Here is a 14676-nt window from a genome sequence, read left to right as displayed (position 1 = left end):
GTCTAAACAAGGGCAGCGGTATTTCCCCATTAAGTTAATCCACTTAAAATGAAGAGGATCATGGACTGGCGGTGATTCCAGTGCCTCCGGGCCCTCTAAACCACTGCCCCTGTAGGGGCTGACTCAGATGGGATATCGCCCTGCTGCTAGGGATGGGGGGTCTGAGCCAAAAGTGAGGGGATGAGGTTGCAAGGTCCACCCATGGCCGGGCCCCTGGTATATGTCTGCACATCTTAGTGTATATATTCTTGAAAGTGTATGTTGCAGCATGTGTGTATCATTCTGCATATGACAGTGGGTATATCTGTGCAGGTCAGCATGTACACATTCATAACTGCGTGTCCGTGGGTATATTTATGCTTGTAAGCATATACGTAGGTGGTGGCATGCGTCTACGTGTGGCAGTATGCATCTAACATGGCAGTGTGTGTCTATGTCTTTTGTTTATTTGATAAGTGGAGTTTGCCTTCCCATCTTGAGCTAATGTGCTCCAGTTATTCTCTTTATTGTTTACAGGTCACAGCAAGTCATTGACCCTCAGGGTCCTGTGCTGTGTGCCTTTTGTAATGAGTCCCATATGGCAGCACAATGCCTATTGCTTGACTCAGTAAAAGGCATGTCTTAGACTATTAGTGGGTACAGAACGGGTGATCCTCTCTTTCCTACTGAATTGCAGACCTGATGAAACGTTCATGTGGTCATGGAGCCTGCTGGTTGGCCAAGCTGACAGGCATTAATGGCCGCCTTGAAGATACCCACTACTATCAATCTACATTTCCAGTAATATTCTGAACCACCAAAAATATCTTAAAACCTTTTCAGGAGCAATTTAAAAAAAAACAAAAAACCAACAACACTAAGCAGGTTCATAATAGAAATTTTATCCTTCAGCACAGGCATCCCCTAGCATTAATAACCTTCTCAGAGATAAGGTTGCTGAGTGACTGCAAGATGCCTGATTTTTGGCTAATTAATTCCTAGGATGCTTAATGTACTCCATACAATTTCATGGGATTCTGTTACTTCACATTTTTGTAATGTAAACATATGAAAGTGTGTTTTTTTTTACTGTAGGCATACAAAATATTTTAAAAATGACAATAGGCCAGATGCATTAGTTAACAAAAAAAAAAAATCACATTTGAATATTTTTACCATTTTTTCTTCATGAGCAATGTTAGACAGACTTTACTGATAATGCATTTTGTTTTCCTGATGCTTTGTAGAATCCTGTCCTAAGAATAGTTTCATTTGTGCCCTTTCAGTCTACGCATTCTGAATACACAAGCAAAATTAGTTCTATGCATATAAGAAGGTCCCATTTTTACATTGTATTGATCATAAGGTAAAAATAGCTAACATTTTCAAAAGTACACACCTACCATGCACTTGCATTAGATTCACTCTGAGAAATTAGTGTTTCACATGTACGGCAATTTTGTTTGCAGGCCATAATATCTTTCAAAGGACCAACACCAGACGTGAAGAAGAGATCTAGGTGTTCTCAAAAGCTCCTGCAGTTAACATTTTTGATAATTCTTATGCTGGCCTATAAATGGTATCGCAACCTGCAATAAAGCCATTTTTGCAGAACCAATATCGCTACTTGAAATCTAAAGATGCAAGGCTGAGGCCATCCTCACGCTCTATAGTCCTATTACTTAGTTTTAACGTTGACCTGCTCAGCAGGACATCACACAGACCTCAGCTCATGTATCCTGACACAGACCAAGTCCTGCACCAACATTTGAACAGCGTGAACAGGAGAAAGCAGTTATTTAATCTGAAATATTCTGGGTAACACAAGGTCTCTTCAACAGGCCCTGTCCATAGAAGAATATCTGGAATGAACTGTTTTGTGAGCATTTAGTCCAGGCCTGCAGAGATATGCTCCTGTGCACAATTTTGTTTTTTGGCACACTTCTAACTTTCTCAGCATGAGGCCTGCATCTCTGCATCTCAGATTATGTAATTTAACTGGCAATAATCATTTTGCTCATCACACATTGTATCAGCCACTTCAGAAAGTTATCATACATTACATCCCGGAGGTGGCTGTCGCTGTTTCTGAAAAGAGGTATAGTGCATGGAGCTGCTGTTTGGAGGAAAGGCATTTTTAGGGTTACCAGATGGTATTGGGCCATCTTGGACAGGCTGTACCAGTCCATGTTTGTCCCATTACCTCTTTGGCCTTCTAGTTCCAGTTTTTATAAGAAAAGGAAGACTTCAGGCCTAGAGACTGAATAAGCCAAAAACCAGAACTGACTCAGCCTTTTCATGACAACATGGAGCCATCCAAGAACTCTAGCATCCTACGATGAATATTGTAATTATTCAATTAATTTTTATTTTTTTTTAATGAGACTCCAGTCATCTGTCTCATAATCCCACAGATATTTCTGATATTCTAGTAACAGAAAGCACATCCTATAGTACAGAATGATTTTCCCCATATTTGACTGCATTTAGGACCTTTCCTGCTCTTGCACTGAGTTCAGCTGCACACAGGGTCCACTAATCCAGTGGCACATGGGGCTGACTATACAGGCCGATGCAGTAATCTGCGCATTAAGAACCTGTGCGCCTGGATTTTTTTTTAAGCCCTTAATGCAGTAAGCTACTGCCATGCTAATGCATCAGGAGTTTAAATAAAGCAAGGAAAATGTGCATTTGGCATGGGCTGAACAAAGCCACATTTTAACTGAGGAAGAGGGGGGTGTTATGGCTGATAGGAAAGGGTTCTTATCCAGCTATGTGGCAGCCTCCGTCAATTGGCCGGAAAAGTACGGATCTATTTGGCTATGAGGCCGTGGTTACTCCACCTCCACTTAGCCAGATAAGTACTAACTTGTCTGGCTAAGTAGAAGTGAACAGGGGCGGACTGCAGGCAAATATCTGCCCGGGGCATTTTTTCAAAACCAGCCCACAAGGTATCTGTGCTTCAGTTGCTTCAACAGCTCCCAAAAGCACACTGAGCTAATCATTGAGAAGTACATCATGTGACCTAGAGCCTGACAGAATTGAGACACAAAATCTCCAACACAAATTTCACCTTTCCCCTAAAAAACTAAGTACAGCACTTCCTAAACCAGGGGTGAGAAACGGAGCTGCAATCCCCATGCAATCGGCTGGTTACATCCGTCGTATATCCTAGATTCCTGGTCTGGTGTTAAAGTCTCCTGCCAACCAATCAGCTTCTGAACCAGTTGCCAAGTAATGAGGCAACCGCACCGCCAGCCAGAGCCTCAGACGCACCCACACACACTGTGCTGTTGTGCTGCTGCTCTTGTACTCACTCAGTGAGTGCCTCCCTGTCCAAGCACTGCCGCAGCCAGCTGCCCCTCTAGGAGCTCAGCCCAGTCACCTCAGACAGATCACCTCACTGGCATCCCCTTCGGGTTCACCCCCTCCCTTTCTGTGACAGTAGCTTGCCTCCATTTCTCAGGCCCCCCCCCCCCTACTCCAGCAGGTGCTCATTGTCTGTACGACACAGTCTGCTGCTTTTATGATTCCTTAGGCTCTGCTCTGCCAGGGGAGATGGGGGGGGGGGGGGGGAGGTGACCAGAAGTGATCCGCATTGCCTGTCTTCTCCGGGGCTTAAGAAAAAAGGAAAATAAGCCCTGGCCAAAACTCTATGCATCACCGCTTGAGCAGAGACTGGGGAGAACCCGGCCCACGACAGCACGGCTCCAGATGGCATTCTGCTTTCTCACACGGAGCCAGGCAGATTTGTGGCCAGGCCATTGGGCACCTACGGCCCAAGTGAAAAAGTGCACCCTCACCCTGAACACAACATTAAACACCAGGAGCTGGGAGAGTCTGTTAAATGTAAGGGGCTTTCATTTTCATTTTGACCCAGCAGTTTCCTCCTGCTCCTTTAGGCTTCCAGCTCAATCAGAATCAGTGCAGGGATCCTGGTGCCATCATGAGCCTTCATTCAAAAACTGAACTGGAAACCCCAAGAAGCCAGACTCTGCATGCCGTGCAACACCAGAAAAAGAGAAACAGAAATACATTTCCTTCTGCATTGTGCAAAGTTGACACAGTCCATTCACTAAACCAAATATAAAATGCTTTTTTCTACCCTTGCTGTCTGGACTTTTCTTTTTCTAATCACTTCGGTCCTCATCTCTTTATACTGCTTTCCTCTTCTTGGCCTCCTAATTCCTTTATAGGGTCTCCTGTTCGTTTTCTGTTTCAGCTCTCTCCTCTTATCTTCTTCAGTTCCCCTCCAAATCTCTGTCTAATAGCGACCTTCCCCCTTTTCTTTATCTCTGCCTCCCTATCCACTCATCTAGATTTCATCCCCCTCTTCTCTCCCTCCAGTTCTCTGTGCCAGTCCTACACCTCTCCAACTCTCCCCTTTATTTCTCCCTCTCAATCCTCTATATCTCCCCTCTTGTTGCTCCTTTTACCTCCAGCTGTCTGGCCCCCTTGTCCTTCCTCTCCACAGCTGCATCTTTTCTTGTTCTCTTGAAAACCCCTCATCCCCAAATCCTGCTTATCCCCCTTCCCCACCTCTCATCTTCCAACCAATCATACTTTCCACCCTTCCCTAGGGCCAGTGTATGGGCATTGGGCACCCTAGGCAAACCTTGCAGACTCGCACCCCACCCCCCTCCTCAGTTGCACCCACTCCACAAACAATTAAAAATTATGCTTTTATAATAGATGTTACATGAAAAAGGACTTTCTGAAGTAAAAATATCAGTTACAGCATGGATACTGTATTTATTAGCACTGCTGTAGTAACAACCAGAAAACCCTGTAAAAAAAAACAACAAAACCTCCCCGACATTTGGAAATCTATCGTATGAGACCTATGGTAACGTGCGTTTGGTGTGGGCTTGGCCCTGGGAATGCATGAGTAAAAAATTACAATTACAAAATAGTAAACCTTGCATTCAAAACAGCACCAACTGCTAGCACTCGAACAGTAACAATCCTACCTATGAAAAGGCAACACTGCAAATATTACACCAGGCTCTAATACACCAGTACACATCCTATTAGGAAGCCAGAACAAGCCAGGCTGCTACAGAATACCTCACCTCATTCACGCATGCAGAATATATAGACGCTCACAAAATACATAATAAAGAGACCATAAAGTATAAATAGAAAACATGCAGAGAAAAACTGAAATGGAAACCACAACAAGCCAAACTCTGTATGCAGTGTAACAAGAGAAAAACAGAAATATCACCAGTCCTCATGGGTCAGACCAAGGGTCCATCAAGCCCAGCCATTCTGTTTCCAACAGTGGCCAAACCAGGCTACAAGAATCTGGCAAGTACCCAAACACTAAGAAGATCCCATGCTACTGATGCCAGTAGAGGCACAGGCCATTCCCCAAGTCAACTTGATTAATAACAGTTAATGGACTTCTCCTCCAAGAACTTATCCAAACATTTTTTAAACCCAGCTACACTAACTGTACTAACCACCTCCTCGGGCAACAAATTCCAGAGCTTAATTGTGCATTGAGTGAAAAATAATTTTCTCTGATTAGTTTTAAATGTGCTACTTGCTAAATTCATGGAGTAACCCCTAGTCCTTCTATTATCTGAAAGTGTAAACTGATTTACATCTACCTGTTCTAGACCTCTCAAGATTTTAAAGACCTCTATCATATCCCCCAACAGCCATCTCTTCTCCAAGCTGAATGGCCTGTTCAGCCTTTCCTCATAGGGGAGCTGTCCATCCCCTTTATCATTTTGGTCACCCTTCTCTGTACCTTCTCCAGTGCACCTATATCTTTTTTGAGATGCGGTGACCAGAACTGTACACAGTACTCAAGGTGTGGTCTCACCATGGAGCGATACAGAGGCATTATGATATTTTCAGTTTTATTCACCACCATTCCCTTCCTAATAATTCCTAACATTCTGTTTGCTTTTTTGACTGCTGCAGCAACAAGGTATAGAGTGGAAGATAGAGGGTTGGGAGAGGAGTAGGGAGGCTGGATGAGATGGAAGAGAGGTCTGGAGGGGGAGGTTGATAAATCAGAGGAAAGTGAAATGGAGGGCTGGAAGGACCAGTGGGGTAAAAAAACGGGGAGATGGGAAAGGGGGATAGAAGAATATGATGGAAGGAGGAGCTAGAAGAGTGAAAAATGAAAGATGTAGTGAGTGAAGGGGAGGAAGAGATAGAGGAGAAAAATAGTAAGAAGTGACTTGGAAATATCAAAATGAAGGAGGCAAGATTAAAGAAAAACAGCATAGGTAGAAAAAGATTTTTATTTAAATACGAATGAAAGCTTTCTAAAATCATATATTTTATGCATAGTGAAGAGCATAAGTACTGGCAAGTTGGATATATAACAGGTCAAGAGAGAATTTGAGATGAAGCTTGCCAGAGAAGCAAAAATTTATAAGAACTTTTCAAGTACATTTGAAGCAAAAGGTTTGTGAGGGAGTCAGTTGGGCCACTAGATAACTGAGGCGTAAAAAGGGGTGCTCATGAAGGGCAAGGAAATAGGAAAAAAAATGAAGGAATTCTTTGCCTCATTCTGTACAGAGTAGAATGTTGAGATAGTGAGGTATATTCAGCAGTGCAGGATAAGTTTATCCGGCTAACTTGCCGGGCCATTCATGGGTTGAATATGGACCCCATACATTTTATTTTTAAATTTACTATTTTCAAATATTATTATTGGTGTTTGGAAGACATAAATAACACCCAATAATTAAAACTAATAAGGATAAAAAACAAATCCATTGCTCTCCATACCTGGGAACATTTGATTTCCAGAGATCCCAAGATTGTCTTGGATTATTAGCAGGAGAGAGAGGGAGGTGCACAAACCTTTTCCTTCCTCCCTCTTTCACACAAACCCATACATGTATGCATACACTCTTTAATATGCATACACAGAAGCAGACTCCCAAGCTCTCTTTCACAGGTGCGCGTGCGCGCACACACACACACACGCATGCACGCAGGCTCCCAATCTCTCTTTCCCTTTTTGACACTCGCACACACATACAAACTCCAAATCTCTCTTTCACAGGTGCACACACACACGCACGCAGGCTCCCAATCTCTCATTTTTTTCTTTCAAGGGCACACACACATACACAAAAGCAGGCTCCCAAACTCTTTCTCTCTGTTACAGGCACACATACACGCAGGCTTCCAATATCTCTTTCTCTTTTTCACACGCGCACACATATGCAGGCTCCCAATCTCTTTCTCTCTTTTACAGGCACACATACACGCAGGCTTCCAATCTCTCTTTCTCTTTTTCATACATGCACACATATGCAGGCTCCCAGTCTCTCATTTTTTTCTTTCAAGGGCACACACTTACACACAAGCAGGCTCCCAATCTCTCATTCTCTCTTTCACAGGCACACACACACATGCAGGCTCCCAATCTCTCTGTTTCACAGGTACGCACACACACACACACACACACAAAGCATGCTCCCAATCTATCTCTCTCTCTCTCTCACAGGCACACACACAGACAAACTCCCAAACTCTCTCATACAATTGTGCCTCTACTCATTGTTCAGCCTCGATGGTTTGTTGATGCATCTTTGCATTTCCTTCTGGCCCTCTGGCCTGGCCTCTGGTGACCCACAGCCACTTTGCTCCTCCTTTCCTTCGGCCCCCACCTCTAGCGCTGGCCTGCTGCCCATTGCTCCTCTTCTCCTTCGGCCCCCGCCAGCCTGGCCTCCGGCGGCGGACTGTGCCACATCGCTTCTCTTCTCTTTCGGGTCCACTGCCAAATTGCTTCTCTTCTACTTTGGCCCTGCCAGCCCAGCATCTGCCGTCACGTTGCTCCTCTTCTCCGTTGGCCTGGCCTCTGGCCACGGCCCGCTGCCATATTGCTCGTCTTCTCCTTCGTCTCTTCTCTTCTCCTGCAGCCTAGGTTCTGGCAGTGGCTCATATCCTCTCCTCCTCCTCCGTTGGCTGCTAGCAGCTTCTTTAGGCTCTTTGCTCACCAAAGCACGAGGACAAAGCAAGCAACAATACAGCAGTCATGCTCCCACCTTTCATCTTGTGATCAATGTGCCCGGCCCACCAGAGCATGATCGAAGCCCCGATAGGCCAATCCACAGCCAGATAACCAGATAAATCAGTACTTATCTGGCTAAGTGTTCCAGACTTATTTTTTTGTCATTTTTCCTCCTTTTATTCGGATTTTAAATGCCAGTGCAGTAGCGCTGAAAACTTAGCTACATCTCTGACTTGGAGTTAAGTTTCCAGCACTAAGAAAATCCAAGTTGGGCCAATGCACCTCGGCATCGGGGAGGACTTCTTAATGCCCTCATTTGCATGGGATTTCCATGCCAGGGCGCTAAGCAGCGCTCCCATTTTGGAAGGCACATTTTCTGCACGCAAAACTCATTGCTGCATTGGGAGTAAGTTTTGCGAGCAGAAAATGTGCTTTTAAATGCAGGTAAAACTGCGTTCTGCTGAACACACCTTTCTGCATCAGCTTGGTAATGAGTTGTGTGTTCAAGCATTGTTGGAAACCTGAGTCTTTAGATTTAAAAAGTTGAAAGCTGTTATGAGGACTAATCTATGCATTGCAGGGTCAATTAAGCTTTGACTTTTTTTTCTGAGGGGCTATCTAGTTTTGAAAACATGTTGAAACATAATTTGATATTAATCAATTTTAGATAAGACCAAACACAATCCCAGAGAGTCAATATATCACTCCTATATAGGGAGAAATGTTTGCAGGCAGAAAGAAAGGCAAAGCCATACATTGCAATTTGTAATCGGCATAGAGCCAGTCAGTATGTGTCTTTCTTTCTCTCTCACTCTCCTGTGCTCTTTTCCTGTCTCCCTCCCTCTGTTTTGTCTGCCTCTCCGTCTCTATCTTTCATGCTGTCATTCTCACCCCCTTCCCACTCCCTCTGATATTACTCACTACAAGAAAACTGGAAAAGCAGCTGAGACCAGACAACAGGAAAGCTAAACTGTAGCCTACATTTAGCAAATTGGATAATCAGGGGTTGGAGTGAATAATTGAATGGGAGAATACTTATTTATTCTGCAGAACTTAAACAGCACAGACCACGCATGCATGAATGGGCCTGGCTAATGTGCAGCCCTGCACGCTGTATTCTCAGAGACTGCATTAGCTTGTGTTAACTGGAAACCATTGCTCCTTATAATTGCTGAGCACCTTTAGACCAATGTAATTTGCAGCAGCCCGAGGGGTTCAAGTTCAAGGATGTTGCTAGTATATCCAAGGGGGGAAGGTAAGGAGGATAAGCAGAGGCCAAAATTGCTAAAAACTCCACAGTTCCATTCATAAAGCTTGATTCATCATTAGTAGGGATATTCATTTCTCATGGATATTTCTAATAAATTTAATGGATGAACCAGGGCTTTAAAGTTGGAATATGTCTAGCAGACATTTTTGCTATGAAGTGGAGCATCTACTTTTTTTTTTCTCCAGTATGGGATCTTCTTAGTGTTTGGGTACTTGCCAGGTTCTTGTGGCCTGGTTTGGCCTCTGTTGGAAACAGGAAGCTGGGCTTGATGGATCCTTGGTCTGACCCAGCATAGCAATTTCTTATGTTCTTATATGTAATAGGTCAGCTTGGGTTTGTTTTCTTTTTTGGGAGAGTTGCACCAGAGTTTCTTCTTTGGGCTTGCAGCTCAGCTGAAATCAGCTTCTACTGGACTATGATGCCATGAGTCTTCATGCATAATTACGTGCAGTTTTCCCCTGTTTTATATCCCCTCCCAACTCACTTAGCATCGCATTGATAATCCTCATCTAGGGAACATGAACCAGGGCATGAGCCACAAAGTTCAGCCATCTGGTGTCGCCATTGCACAATATCTATGGCTATTCTTTGGTCTGATTTATTACATCACCCAGTTTCACAGTGATTTCAAGACTATTGAAGGAAATGTTAATGAGAGAGCAAGAGGATATGGAGCTTGGGAAAGAATACAAATAGGAAATCTCAAAAGGGAGATGGAGTCTGGGGATGGGGAAGATGGCCAATGTAATCCCTATATTTAGAAAGGGATCCAGAGGTGATCCGGGAAACTATAGACTGGTGAGTCTGACTTCAGTGCTGGGAAAAATCGTGGAAACTGTTATAAAGAATAAAATCACAAAACATTTAGATAGACATGGTTTGTTGGGACACTGCCAACATGGATTTACCCAAGGGAAGTCTTGCCTCACAAATTTCCTACATTTTTTGAAGGGGTGAATAAACATGTGGACAAAGGTGAACCGGTAGATGTGGTATAATTTTGATTTCCAGAAGGCATTTGACAAGGTCCCGCATAAGAGGCTTCTAACAAAACTAAAAAGTCATGGGATAGGAGGCGATGTCCTTTTGTGGATTGCAAGTTGGTTAAAAGACAAGAAACAGAGAGTAGGATTAAATTGTCTGTTTTCATAGTGGAAAAAGGTAAACAGTGGAGTGCCTCAGGGATCTGTACTTGGATCATTGCTTTTTAATATATTTATAAATGATCTGGAAAGGGGTACGACGAGTGAGGTGATCAAATTTACAGACAACACAAAATTATGCAGAGCAGTTAAATCTCAAGCAGATTGTGATGAATTGCAGGAGGACCTAGTGAGACTGGAAGATTGGGCTTTCAAATGGCAGATGAAGTTTAATGTGGGCAAGTGCAAAGTGATGCATATAGGGAAAAATAACCCTTGCTGTAGTTACACAATGTTAGGTTCTACCTTAGGAGTTACCACCCAGGAAAGAGATCTAGGCTTCATAGTGGATAATACATTGAACTCTTCGGCCCAGTGTGCTGTGGCGATCATAAAAATCAAACAGAATGTTAGGAATTATTAGGAAGGGAATGAAAAATAAAACAGAGGATGTCATAATGACTCTGTATCGCTCCATTGTGAGACCGCACCTTGAATACTGTGTGCAATTCTTGTCACTGCATCTCAAAAAGGATATAGTTGCTCTGGAGAAAGTGCAAAGAAAGGTGTCCAAAATGATATGGGGCATGGAATGGCTGTCCTATGAGGAAAGGCTAAAGAACTTAGGGCTGTTTGGTTTGGAGAAGAGACAACTGAGGGGGAGATATGATAGCAGTCTACAAAATCATGAAAGGACGAACAAGTTAATGTAAATCAGTTATTTACTCTCTCAGATAATAGAAGGACTAAGGGGCACTTCATGAAGTTAGCAAGTAGCTTATTTAATACAAATCCAGTTAAACTCTGGAATTCATTGCCAGGGGATGTGGTTTCAGCAGTTAGTGTTATTGGGTTTAAAAAAAGGTTTGGATACGTTCCTAGAGGTTAAATCCATAAACTGCTATTATGGTAATTAATAAGCAATAGTAGCTTGTGATCTATCTAATGTTTGGGTACTTGCCAGGTACTTGTGACTTGGCTTGGCCACTGTTGGAAACAGGATACTGGGCTTGATGGACCCTTGGACTGACCCAGAATGGCATAGCTTATGTTCTTATGAGGTAATGGGAGATCAAGAGGTGCCTAGGAGGTAAGTAGAGGAAGATGGGCTGGGGTGCAACAAGGTATAGAGTGGAAGATAGAGGGTTGGGAGAGGAGTAGGGAGGCTGGATGAGATGGAAGAGAGGTCTGGAGGGGGAGGTTGATAAATCAGAGGAAAGTGAAATGGAGGGCTGGAAGGACCAGTGGGGTAAAAAAATGGGGAGATGGGAAAGGGGGATAGAAGAATATGACGGAAGGGGGAGCTAGAAGAGTGAAAAATGAAAGATGTAGTGAGTGAAGGGGAGGAAGAGATAGAGGAGGAAAATAGTAAGAAGTGACTGGAAAAACAGAGGAAATATCAAAATGAAGGAGGCAGGATTAAAGAAAAACAGCATAGGTAGAAAAAGATTTTTATTTAAATACGAATGAAAGCGTTCTAAAATCATATATTTTATGCATAGTGAAGAGCATAAGTACTGGCAAGTTGGATATATAACAGGTCAAGAGAGAATTTGAGATGAAGCTTGCCAGAGAAGCAAAAATTTATAAGAACTTTTTCAAGTACATTTGAAGCAAAAGGTTTGTGAGGGAGTCAGTTGGGCCACTAGATGACTGAGGCGTAAAAAGGGGTGCTCATGAAGGACAAGGAAATAGGAAAAAAATGAAGGCATTCTTTGCCTCGTTCTGTAGAGTAGAATGTTGAGAACATACCCATATATGAAACATTCTTTAAAGGTGGATATTCTGAGCAACTAAAGTAATAAATATCTGGTGACAATGGAGGATGTTAATAGATCAGCTTGAAAAACTATATAGAGTATCAAATCACTGGGACTGGATGGCAACCACCCCAGAGTTCTAAAAGAACTAAAACATGAAATTGCTAACCTGTTACTAGAAACAGCCATGATTCCTGAAGACTGGAAGGTGGCCAATGTGACTTTTAAAAAGGGCTTCAAAGGTGATCCAGGTGAATGGTGAGCCTGATTTTAATGTTGGACAAAATGGTAAAAGCTATTTTTAAAAACAAAATCACATGGCTTAATGGGAAAGAGTCAAAAAGGTTTTTGTAAGGGAAGTCTTGTTTTACTAATCTTTTAGAATTTTTTGAAGATATAAACAAATATGTCAAAGGTGACCCGGTTGATTTAGTGCATTTGCATTTTTAGAAGGCATTTGACAAAATCCTCCATATGAGACTCTTCAGGAAATTAAAGAGTCATGGGAAAAGAGGCAGTGCCTCATTTTTGTTTTGGTTGCTGATTAAAACACAGGAAATGGAGGAAATGGCGGGTAAGACTAAATGGTCTGTTTTCCAAAAGAAGACAGGTCATTAGTGGAGTACCACAGGGATCAATACTGGAAACTGTGCTGTTTTCACATATTCATAAATGATCTGGAAAAGAGAACGAGTGAGGTGATCAAATTTGCAGATGATAAGAAATTATTCAAAACTCTGAAAACAGCAGTAAATTGTGAAGAACTGCAGAAGGACTATGCAAAACTAGGAGACTGAGCATCTGAATTGCAGAATAAATTTAATGTGGACAAATGCAAGGTGATGCACACAGGGAAACAACTACAGGTACACGATATTGGGATCCGAACTGGAGTCACTACCCAGGAAAAGAAACTTAAGAGTCTTTGTGGACACTACATTGAAATCCTCAGTTCAATAGCACAAAATTTTGATATAAACGGAATATAAAAGATCTTAATAAATAAATATGTGGCGGCATTTGAAAAAGCAAATAGAATAAGGAATGATCCAAAACAGAATGGACAATAAAATGGAAACTATCATATTACTTTTATTATTGAGCTATGTTGCAACCACATCTTGAGTATTGTGTGCAGTTACGATCACCTCATCTCAAGAAAGTCACAGCAAAACTAGGAAAAATGCAAAGGAAAAATGATAATGTTGTGTTTGCCGCCCACAGTCAGGTTCGCAAGGGGCTCACTCACCCTCAACGTTGCTCTACTGTCCATGGCAGGAGATGCCACTGGGCCCAGATGGTGCCATTCCATCTCTGTGGCCAGGTGGCTGTCCAGCGCTGCCAACATAGTCCTCTTCATGCAGCTGGAAGACACTACTGATGCAGCCTGGCATTCTGCCTGCTGCTTCTTCGCAGCTGTGTGTTGCCGTCATTGTTCTCTTCGTGGCCCGGGCCACTGACGTCCCACAGTTCAGCATTGCCCGCTGGTATTCCATCATGGCTGGAAAGCCACCAACACTGCTGTCGACTTCATCCTTCACCTGATGTCCTCTAGGCGCGCATGCGCACTTCTGCCAGGAATTTAAAGGTCCCACGTCAGGAAAAGCCCTGTGGCCCTTTCTGATGATGTTACGCCTGCAGCTCTATAAAAGGGCTTCTCTGCCAGTTCAGCTTTGCCTTTGCAAGGAGTTGCCTTGCTCCTGGAGTTCCTGTGCTATCTGTTTGTTCCAGGAGTCTTCGCTTCTTCAAGGTCTTCTGTTTCTTTTTCTTCGTGGGAGCTCCTTCATGTTGCCTGTTCTATGTTCTGGTTTCTTGTTGGTTCCTCGTCCAAGTCTTCTGAATCTTTGCCTCATCCAAGTCTTCAATCAAGTTCCAGATGTTTCAGTCCTTGGTTCCAAGTTCTGCCTTCCAGATTCTCTCATGCCTTCCTCCAGGCATGCCAGCGACATGGTCCATGACCAGCCCACAGCAGGTTGTATAGGGTGCCTCCTGGCACAAGGCCTGTCTCAAAGTCTGTCTTCACTGGGTCAAGTCCTCTGAGTCCATCCTTGTTTTAGAGTTCCAAGTCATGTTCTTAGTTCCAGTCTCGTGGAGCTTGTCCAGCCAGCAGATCTCCCTGTTTCTTGTTTCAAGCAATGTTCCTTGTCCAAGCCATGTTCCAAGGGATGTTCTCGCTTTCGTCTATGTTGCAGTCTCAGGCCAGAGCCTGCACTGCCCCCGGCATGATCCATGACCAGCCCACAGGTTGTGTAGGGTGTGCAGTGGGATGGCGTGGTCTGCAAGCAGCCCTCGGGCTGTGTAGGGTGCGCTGAAGCTCAGAGCTCATTTGAACATGAGCATGAGTCTTTGTCCATGTTCCAAGTCTTCTGTACTTTCATCATGTCCTTTTGCCAAGAATCTTTAGAGTCAAGTCCAAGCCTTTGTCATGTTTTTGTCTTGTGTTCTCAACCTCAGTCTGTCCTGATGCACAAGCCATTCTTAAGCGACAGGTTCAAAAGGGCTGTCGAGTGGCCAGAGGGCTACCCCAGAGACCAGCAT

General features: G+C 43.5%; 1 protein-coding gene across 3 annotated transcripts in view; it reads right to left on the bottom strand.

Moving 5' to 3' along the window:
* The window catches only part of HCN4 (hyperpolarization activated cyclic nucleotide gated potassium channel 4), a 337366-nt gene that overhangs the window by 58693 nt on the left and 263997 nt on the right, over positions 1–14676 (bottom strand). The window lies entirely within an intron of this gene.

This window comes from Rhinatrema bivittatum, chromosome 13, assembly GCF_901001135.1.
Source record: "Rhinatrema bivittatum chromosome 13, aRhiBiv1.1, whole genome shotgun sequence".
Taxonomy (NCBI): Eukaryota; Metazoa; Chordata; class Amphibia; order Gymnophiona; family Rhinatrematidae; genus Rhinatrema; species Rhinatrema bivittatum.
Note: the sequence above shows the minus strand (reverse complement) of the source record. Positions and strands in the feature narration are given on the sequence as shown.